At 39.5% G+C, this 10,728-nt stretch overlaps 1 long non-coding RNA gene across 1 annotated transcript; it reads left to right on the forward strand.

Annotated features, from left to right (window-relative positions):
* Positions 1-788: 788 nt before the first annotated feature.
* On the forward strand, positions 789-9,182 carry LOC138925441 (uncharacterized). Its single transcript, XR_011441618.1, has 2 exons — positions 789-1,237; positions 7,465-9,182. It is a non-coding gene; the product is annotated as an uncharacterized lncRNA (long non-coding RNA).
* The last annotated feature ends 1,546 nt before the right edge of the window (positions 9,183-10,728 follow it).

Consider the following 10,728-nt stretch of genomic DNA (forward strand, 5'->3'; position numbering starts at 1 on the left):
GGCCTGATGTGGAGGTCGCCCCCACCAGACTGCTCCTGCGAAGACCCGGGCTTCTTGAAGTTTGCCTTCATCCTCCCCAAGATATTTGAAACCCCCAAGGCAAACAGATCACCTACCACCTCAACATGGAGAAACGCGCGCGCGCAAGGCGTTAAACTTAGGGGAGAAAAGACAGTTGCTGGGAAACAGCCCCGGAAAAGCCCCGGCTTGTAAAATGCGAATAAATGAATCCGAAAGCACAGTAAACGCGGGGCTGGCGATGCTGGGCAGAAGCGCGCGGGGGTGGGGGGAGGCCCTCTCTGGACTCTGCAGCAGCACTCCTCCCCGCCCGCCTCCGGCCCGCCTTCCCCGGCATCTGCGGACCTGCCCGTGCCCATCAGCTACCAACCGGACCTTTGGACCACGCAGAGGCCGTCGAGCCTCGGCGGCGGCCTCGGCGATCCCGGACCCTAGGGGCACTCAGTCGCAAAACCTCCCGCTCTCGCTGCACAGCCCAGCTCTGTTGGGGAGGATGGCGGTGAGGAGATGGGGGTAGGAGGGACTAAAGGAGGTAGAAGCGGAGGGACGCTTTGCTGCTAAAACTAGCGTCACCTCAGATGGCCGAGGAGAAAGGAAAGGGCCGTGAGAGAGGACAGAAAGGCACCTGAGGCTGGGCGGCTGCCGCTGGGCTGCCGGCCCTGCCTCCACCTGCCGGCACCTGCTGCTGCGGTGCCGGGCAGCCCGCGTGGGTGCGCGCGCGCGGGCGGGTGTGGGTGGACGCTTGCCGCTGCCCTCCCCTCATTTCCCCCAACAAAGCGGCTGGGAGAGGGTGAAGGTCTCCTGACAATTATTTGAGACCAGGGATAATGAGATGCCCCCAAGTCTGGAGGGGATTCCGGAACCTCAGACGCAAACTCCAAGACTCCTTCCACGAAGCGTTTGGTTCCTTGATTCCAGGCAGCTGCAAGTCCTCGACGGTGCAGTAAAGTGATCAAGTAGAGGCGCGCGCGCGTGTGTGTGTTTCATTCATTTAATGAAACATGGGTAGATGCGGCAAGAGGCGATGCAGAAATAGAGCGAGAGCGAGCGAGAAAGGGAGGGAGAGAGAGAGAAAGAAATAAAGAGGGAAAGAGACTGCGTGCCTGCAGAATGCTACCTCCACCAGAACTCGGCGCCAGCGAGAGGAGCTACAAGCTTGAGAAAAGAGCAAGGGGTGAGCAGAGGTATGGAGAGTCATGAGGAGCGTCTCGGAAAACGGGTGTGTATCTGCCCACATGTGTACTTGTACAAGGATCGAGGGGGAAAAAGAGGCAGAAGGTCCCGCGGGAGTCGTGTGACCCACGTGCGATTCTTGTGCTAGCGCGGAGGCTGGGTTTGGCGGAGTGGATGGGAGTGGAGTTGAGGAAGAAATTCCCCAACAGCAAAGACGCAAAGGCTATCAAAGAGTGGATAGTAGGTAGATAGAGCGGTTAGCAGATGACAAAGGACACGGGTCACCAGTGGGGGAGGCAGGGTCCTCACCAAATGGCCAATGAGGCAAATTGATAGTGGAATGTTGAAATCTTTAAGATGGATAGTAATTATTTTTTACATCCAGAAATCTGTCTTCTTTACGAAAATGATAAAATCCTGCAATGAAACAGTGACAACGTTGAAAATTGTCTTAAGGAAAATGACTGCATTTCTCAATTGCAATTTGAAGACGGAAGAATGAAAACCTGGTCTTTGCTAAATCTGTCCACTCAAGTATGTCTATTTTTCCTCTTCTTTGCCCAGGTCGGTTTCCCAAGACACAGATTTTTTCATTTGTCCAAGGAAGTGGCCCCCGGGATTTTGTTAAATAAGTGGTTCTTATATCAGGAGGGGGTATCCAGGAAATTCAGGAAGGAAATCTCAGGGAAAAGAAGAAAAGGTTGGGGGGGGTGGAGGGCTTCAAACCTTTTGTCATGTCCTTCCTCTCATACCCTAGTGGCCAGTCTGTCTGTCTGAAATCACATTCTCATAAATAGCGGCCTCTCTGATCTTTGAACCCTAGTGCTCCCCTGGCCCTGCCTGGGGCTGAGGGATTGCTCTTCTGCTCAAACCTCAGTGCTGAGGGAGTGTGTGTGCATGTCCTGGACCTGGGCCATGACAGAAGCACTCTCAGGGACTCTGTTCACTCACCAGGGGACTAGACAGACAGATGCTGAGGCTTCTGCTCTCTCCCAGAATCCTTCCAAGCTATGCTGCAACTTTTTCCTTGAAGGTTCTATTCATTCCCCCCCCCCCCCACACACACACACATACGCACAAATACTTTTAACCAACCGCCACATCTTGCTTGTTTGGCAAACTATCTTCTCACTTTTGAATTCAGAACCACCACTTGCTGAGTAATTCTCTCTCCCTAATGGAGACCCACAAAATTTTCCTTTCTGAGAAAAACCAACATATGGGAAAAGTTCAGCTTCTCCAAGGGAAGGTTACGCACACATATGGTCAAATTTCAAGATGTGATTATTTTGAAAGGGTGACCTAATAAACTGATAGATTTTATAAGTTAAATGTGCTGTCCTAGAAGAGGGTATTTTGTCACAGTTCTCCAAGGGTAGCCCTGAAATAGAGACTACTTATAGAAGATAAGATAGAATTCACGCTTCTTGAACCAAATTGAAGAATCACTGGTTTCCTTTAAGATACACCTCATAGCACTGAATGGTAGGGAGGATTTCCAAAACCCCAAAAAGAATTCATATAGGGCATTTGCTCTTCTGCTTCAAAAGCATGTAGTATTTGCTACTCAGCCATAAAAAAAAAAAAGAAAAGAAAAAAGATAAAATCGTCCCATTCACAACAACATGGATGGACCTTGAGGGTATTATGTTAAGTGAAATAAACCAGAGAGAGAAAGACGAACTCTGTATGACTGCACTCATAGGTGGAAATTAAACATAGAGACAAAGATAACTGATCGGTGGTTACCAGGGGAAAGGGGGGGTGGGGGGAGGGCACAAAGGGTGAAGTGGTGCACCTACAACATGACTGACAATAATATACAACTGAAATTTCACAAGGTTGTAAACTACCATAATCTTAATAAAAAGTTAAAAAAAAAAACAAACCATGTAGTGTTTGTCTACGTACACATAGTTCTCTACAGAAAATAATGAGCTCCAGGTCCACTAGGGCAATTTCATGAATTCTTCTGCAGGATTGGCATCTTCAAGGTCATTTTTCTACGACTAAAAGAGGTGATGTTATAAAAAAATAACCAAAATAAAGTAGTGCTTCTGATACATTCTATATGACATTAGTTCCCGAAAATTTCTAAACGTATTTAAACTTTTTTTCCAGTTATGAGATGTAAGCTTGTATTTTCCATTTTATTAACTCAACAATATACAAGTGATAATATTGCTTATTTAAAAATTTATAAATAAACAATTTGCTGCCAAATATTGGAATTTTTTTTAAATATCTGTATTACTTTAACATGAAACTGGCTTTAAGCAATATTAGTGAAGCCATTTTCCTTCAACAATGCCAGTGTATCCTGACAGAGTAGAAAATCTTCATAAAATAAAAAGCAGTTGAAATCTTTGAAATCCTACGTTTAAACCAGACAGGATGTTTTGTGGACATGACAAGAGAAGTAAAATATGGTTTTCTTAGAAGTATGAATATACTGTATTGTTAGATATCTCAAGAACATTAGCCTCCTGTAGGCAAGGACTATCATAGGCCTGCATTACTCCACCAATTGTGATCATGACTTCTGCCTATGTAGGCATCACCTGTGCTGTTTCACAGCCAATGGCAGTTGTGCTTCAGGAACAATGTGTTATTCTCTCTGTTTGGGGAAAGGTGAGGGGGATAGAAATAATTCCATCATCCACCAGTATGTGCTAAAATTTTAGAAAAAGTTTATTTTCCTTCTGAGTAATATTTAATTGACAGCCACTTAAAAAATAACATCAAGATTCTTTAAATAAAAATCAGCCTAATTAATGCTAGTAATCTGTAAACCAGCATTAACTACAGGAATATTATTTATAAAGAACTATTCTGAGATTGACAGGCGTACTGCTGTGTAAAGGGTCTGCTTTTGCACTGAGCATCATGTCAGAACGTCCCTCACTGTCATTCTGGGGAGAAAACAAGTTTCCATCCCTAACTGGAGAGGGGATGTAATCATATTTGGAAAATATAAGTTAAGCTGATGAATAAATCTACATATTCCGTGTCAAACCATCCATTAATGAATAGAAACAAAACTTACTTAAAACTGCTAAATCAGATATGTGAGTGTTACTTATGAGTTAGATATAAATTTTTTATGTTTGGTTAAAAAATTTAAGTCTCACTTGAATCTGCTTGCTTTGCCTGTTTAGGACAAATCATATTATTACTATGATTTATTGGATCCTATGTGGATGATGTGAAAAATAATAAAAGCCAAGATTTGCTTGTTGAAAATAACCCTGAATGTTAAAATAGGACAGGACTCATATTTGACTCATGAAATAATTCTGAAGAGGGAAACAATGGGAAATGTCCCAAATGTTTGAATTTCCTTTTGCAAGACAAGAAGAGAAATACGGAGTAGCCCTTTCCCCTTGTTTTAAGGCAGACCAAGTTGGAAAAACATACAATTTCAGAAAGGAGTGAGGCTGCAGCAGATTTTTGCCAAGCAGATATGGTTATGATAATTTTTAAAAATCAAGGGAAAATTTCATCCATTCTTTTTAGTAAATGTATCATTTAAAATAACAGTCTTCAAATTGTTTTCTAATTGACGTATGACGTTAATTTTTCAATGTATTTCTCTGGGAAATAAAAAGATTTATTAGGATTGTTCCAGGGCTATGTGCAATACATGATTCCTGCCACAGTTGCACTTCCTTCTAAAATGTTGCTTTCTAATAGAGTGAAAAGAAAAGAAAGGTTGTTGGAAATGACAAAAACCAATAACATTCTGAGGGGCACTCTGAAAGCTGTCTTAACACATTCCTCTGAGCAGAGTGAGCCTTTATCAAAGGGATAGACAGGTAGCTAAGGGGAAAAGAATTGTTACGTATGCATAAGACACACATTTGAAGACTTTACTAGAAAGATGTTTGTTTTTAAGTTTTGCTTGAAGACTAGGATGAGAGGCAAGCTTTGGTATTACAAGAATTGGACATTCTCCCTAGGTCAGGGTATGACAACTGAGCTGATGTCTGAGTTAAAATCAGAGACGATTAGGTTAAAATCATTTTAATTCCCAATTGAACAGCACAGCAGAGTTCTTTTGGTCCAAAGGTTATAAGCTGATGCTTTTGAGTAATGTATTTTATTAAGTCCAATTCTGGATAATTCTTGCTTCACTTAAAAATCCTGATTGGACCACAATTAACCAACATTCCCAAATGTCAGCAGCCCTTTTAATCAAAATGAACGACTGATAATTCACTAAATCTCCACCACCCTCAGCTACTCCCTGACACTATTTTATCTCTGTCAACATCTTTATGACACTGGTTCTGACTGTTTAAGACATAGGATAGATTTACGGTTTGTTAGCCTCTATACACATTTGAGTTAGCAATCCTTGATCTTATTCCATCCTATCATTTTAAAAACGGAGAAAATGAGGCCAAAGGAAGTGCAGTGATTTCCACAATGTCACTTTATTTGTAACATAGTAAATGATCGTATCAGGTCTTCTGACTCACAGGGAAAACAACAAAAACAAAACTTGCTACTCCATTTAGATTGTTTCACCTGAATTCAAAGGAAAGCCCTAATACTTTTTTCCATTTTTCCACTTACTAACTTTTATCTAGAGTGTGTATGCCTCCAGAGCCATGGCTGGACATAGTGTGCTCACGTGGGTTAGCATAAAAAAAGAAAACTCTAGAGAGCAATTAAGGAAAATAGCAAATGACTTGTAGGAAAAAGCATAAAGACCAGAAATTCCTTGGTATATGCAACATAAAAGTGGGGAATGGCAGAGATTGCCGTGTCGTTGTAAAGTTTTACTAAAATAAATGAGTAAATACACACACAGGCATATAGACACACACATGCAACATAATGAGAAAGCAGGTGGGTACCCATTGTATATATCCAAGCTAAATCACATACTACCTGTTAGAAGAAATAACAATTCCTTAATTAGATTTTTACAATGTTCAAACGTGATGTGTAGAATTTAAGAACTTTGGAATCAGGAATATCTTATTAGAATACCAAGTCTGTCAGTTAGTAAATATATAAAAATTAAACTTTCTCTGCCTATTGCTTTCATCTGTACAACAAGAATAATAACACATAGGGCTCTTTAATAAATAAGTTTATTGACATATAGAGCACTGAGCACAGTGATAGATATATAATATATTGATATTCATATTTATATTCATATAAATAAATATTATGTTTTGTTAACACAATGATCTACCTACTTTTGTGTCTTTCACATGGAAGCAATTTCATAAAAATCTGGTACCTAGATGATATCTATACCTATTCCTTTATCTATGCATGGACCTGTACCTATATCTATATCAATAGGTATAGTATAGTTATATCCTCAAGCCAATGTTTTTACGGTTTAATATAACAATGCTGATAGATATCTAAGCTGAAAAAGGTTGGTATATATCACAGCCAATCTCAATATCTGATAGAAATAATGTAAGAAAGTCTTCAGGAAATAGAAGATAGCTGTGTCCTGAGTTGAGAAAACTGAAGCTTGCAGCAGAGATGGAGAAGGCTAGGGGCTGTGAGTGGGGGCTTGCTGAGGGAGAGCTATATAATGACGTCATAATTCTCCCTTGCCTTGCTCTGGAGGCTTCTGCCAATACACTTTTATTAAAAACTTTGGATTTCTTATAGATTTTGTTGGGGTCTCCTCCATCAGATAAAAAAAGTCTCTTTGAGAGATTTCCCTCTCTGCTAAGAGTTAGATTCTATGAAACACTGACTTCAAGACCATTGCCTGCCCTGTTGTCTGTTTGAGAGGATGTACAAGGTACACATAAGATTCTTGAGGCCTTTTCCTCTAGGTGAATTTTTAATCAAGGTTCTTATAGCTGCAACCTGGATTTGAACTTAATCTGAAACCCGGTGTCACTGGCCAGGCCCCAGATTTGATTTTTCTTTTGAAGCCATTTCTTAACTTTGAGAATATTTTGCCATCTGGAAAGACTCAAAGTGACAAAAAGTTTTATTTTTTAAACTTAGTGAGTTCTGGCTTCTTTCTGTTTTCTCTAAATTCTCTTTGAAAGATGAAAGTTTCATCTTTAGCAGTTTTCTCTCTAGTTGTACCTTATCATACACAGCTGAAAGAAATCTGTTGGCATTTTCTCTGTAAAGCTCCTTAGCCAAATCTATCACATCATTAGATATATTTCCTATTTTCTACATTAATGCAAGTGACAATTTTGTTAAACTTTCCACCAATATACAGCACGTCAACTTCTCCCCTGCCTCTGATAACAATTTCTGTATTGTCTTTTTCAGCGCCCACCAACAGTCTCCTCAAGGTCCTTAAAGCCTCCAACTTCTGCTCTGTCCCAAAGCCAAGGCCACCTGTTTTAACTTTATTTTTACAGCAGCACCTTCTCATTTCCAGGTACTAATTCTGTTCTAGTTACATATTGCTGTGTGACAAACTAATCCAAGACTTTGTCTTAAAACAAACCATCAGGATGAGTGTGGAAGGGTGGCTTGTTTCTGCTCCATGTGGTATCAGCTGATGTGGCCAGAGCTAAGGATCAACTTCCAGGGTAACTTCCTTACTCATAAGTCTGACGCCTTGGTGCTCTTTGTTCTTTCTCTCACCTCTCACTCTTTCACAATGATGTCATCCTCCCATGTTTTTTATATGGTTTGAGCTTCCCACAGTGTGGTACTCTCAGATTATTTGCACTTCCTACTGTGGTGTCTACCTTACAAGTAATAGGGACTGGAAGCTACAAGGCCAGTGAAAGTGTACACCTCAAGCGGCACATTATCATTTCTCTCATATTATACTGATCAAAGCAGTAACAGGGCCCACTCAGATTCCAGGGGTTAAAGAAATAGAATCTACCTCTTGATAGGGGAGTGACATGGGCACATTGCAGAAGAGCATGTAGGACTGGAGATATTACAGAGGCTAACTTTGAATAATATAATTTGCCATACCTACTCCATTGCTACCCCCTGGCTGGAAAGAATCAGGGTGAGTGTGAGACTGAGTGCAATATCAAGGGAGCCCAGGGGTGTGGCTATTGTGGAGAGCTATTGGAACAGTGCAGAGTCACAGTCATCCATCAGTTTACTCCACATCCAATCCTTCTTGGTTTGGGCAATTACAAAAGAAGTTGGATGACATGGGACAAGAGTAGTTCTTGGGACAGGGGTTTTCCGAGGTAAGGGCAAGGTATAGGGACAGGCTAAATCAAGATGAAAACACTAGAGTCTGTCTATCCTGAGACGTCCTCCAAATTCCCATCCCCTACACTCAGGTGGAGAAGAACAAGCTAGGACTTGATTTTTTGCTCTTTCTTTACATGAGCATCATATCAAGACAGCTGCTAGTCCCAAGGGACTAACGAATGATTTAACAGTTACTGTGCAAGCACTCTGAAAAGAAGATCATACGTAATACTTATATGAGCATAAGAAAAAATACTCACCATAAGGGAAGGTTATTTAAAACTTTACAAAGTTATAAAAGTGCAGTGGATTGTTCTCATACATGGCTACAACAATTTCTTCCTATCTCTCTGCATTTTGCAATATGACATTGATGCTCCTTCTATAAAGATGTTGGAGTTTACTTCCCTACCACCTAAATCTGGTGACTGACTTTGGCCAATGAGACATTAGCAAATGTGATGCAAACAGGGACTTGGCAAGTGTTTACAAATTGGAAGTAGACTTCTTGCTGGTGAGAAGTCTTCCATCATCGTTGGAGAAATCTGACAGCCTTTTGGAGGAAGATATCACCTGGAGCACAAATGAACCATCCAAGTGGAGGCTCTTAAAACAACAAACCCCCAACCAACTGCCACCACCATCTGCAAGGCCTCCCTGTGACATAATCTCACCATCCAGCACTAGTTGGGCCAGCAAATGACTACTGTTGAATGAGTGACCTCAGTTAGGACCAGCAGAAAAAAACCAACTGAACCCAGTGCAAGTCCCTGACCCACAAAATCATGAGCAAATAAATTGCTTATTGTTTTAAGCCACTAAGTTTTGAGTTGGTTTATTTTATAGCAATAGATAACTGACACAGAAGGAGAATACATTAGAAATATTGGGTGTAACAATGATCACTGTTGAAATGTTAAAGGAAAAAAAAAACATGAGTGGTTTGAAATGGTCAAAGTTGAAGTAATTTCCCAGAAGGCATCAAGAAAAATATTAGATATGGAGGATAGACATATTAGGTTATGTACACATCTCAGAATGAGAGAAGGTTAAAATAATAACAAAAAATAGGAGAACTATTTCAAGTTAACAATGACATAACTGAAAAATGTTTAGGACCTCAAACCAAAAACACATATGAATACTGAACAGAATAATTTGGAGAAAAAACAAACAACCAGAATCACAATAATAACATTTAATAAAATCGTTTGATAAACATTTAATAAAATAACGTTTAATGAAATTTAATAAAATGCAAGGAAAATTCTAAAAGATTATGAAGAAAGGATAAAAGGAAACAATAACCAACACAGAGCAACAGAAAGAAATATAGATCACCTCAGAAAAGAAGAATTATATTGACGAACAATCTTCTGAAAAGTAACGCTGGGCACAAAAAAGTCAATTGAGCTATACTGTCAGTGTTAAAGGAAAACACTTTGAAACTGAAAGGCAAATGCATGTAAACTATCACTTGAATTCAAGAGTGAAAAGAGAGATATTTTTAGCATACCCAATTTTAAAGAATGCTTAGATGATGCATTATAGCAAAAAGAAGAACTTCAGGAAGATGAATTGTAATATGGAAGTAAAAGTGAGTAAAGTCTTAGGAAAATGTATTCTCTAAATGAGCAATTGATGTATATTGTGTATGGGACAGGACGGAAAGAACAGAGAGAGGTAGGTGGGTTCTAAGTTTCTTGTTTGGATGAAAAATATAGATATTGACTATCATTAGACACTGGTAGGGAATATAAGCATAACTGTATATAAATAAGTTAGAGGTAATCATTATACGAATAGACAATGTAAATGTTCATGTCAGCTGGGGAATATTTAACCCATCCAATGGAAGATACACGTAAAAATGAACAGATAACTCAACAAAGCAAGACAAGATAAGTTATTACAATAGATATATTTTAATAATTTAATTTACTATGATAAACATATATGCATTCAATATTAATGAAAAGAGTGTTTCTGATTAGATAGTAAATGATATCAACTAAAGTGAAATCCTTCAACAAGATGTCTGGAAGGGATGTATATTTGACATATTTACAGGCATAGAATAAATGACTGGCAAATGATATCCCAGATATGTATACTGCGATGACAATTTTAATATTAAGCAAATGGAATCAAAGCAAAATAAACATCATGAGGAAAAATGCTGTTATACACTTAGAGAAAAAAAAGGATATGGCAAGTTGATATAATGTTCCTGAACATATAGGCACCTAAAATTTAACTTCAGATTAACGTTTTTAAAAAAAGGACAAATGAAAACATACTGAGAGAATTATATCAAATAATAATGGTAGTTGAAGATTTTTAACACAAATCTCAGAAACTGAC

Source organism: Equus caballus, chromosome 8, assembly GCF_041296265.1.
Source record: "Equus caballus isolate H_3958 breed thoroughbred chromosome 8, TB-T2T, whole genome shotgun sequence".
NCBI lineage: Eukaryota > Metazoa > Chordata > Mammalia > Perissodactyla > Equidae > Equus > Equus caballus.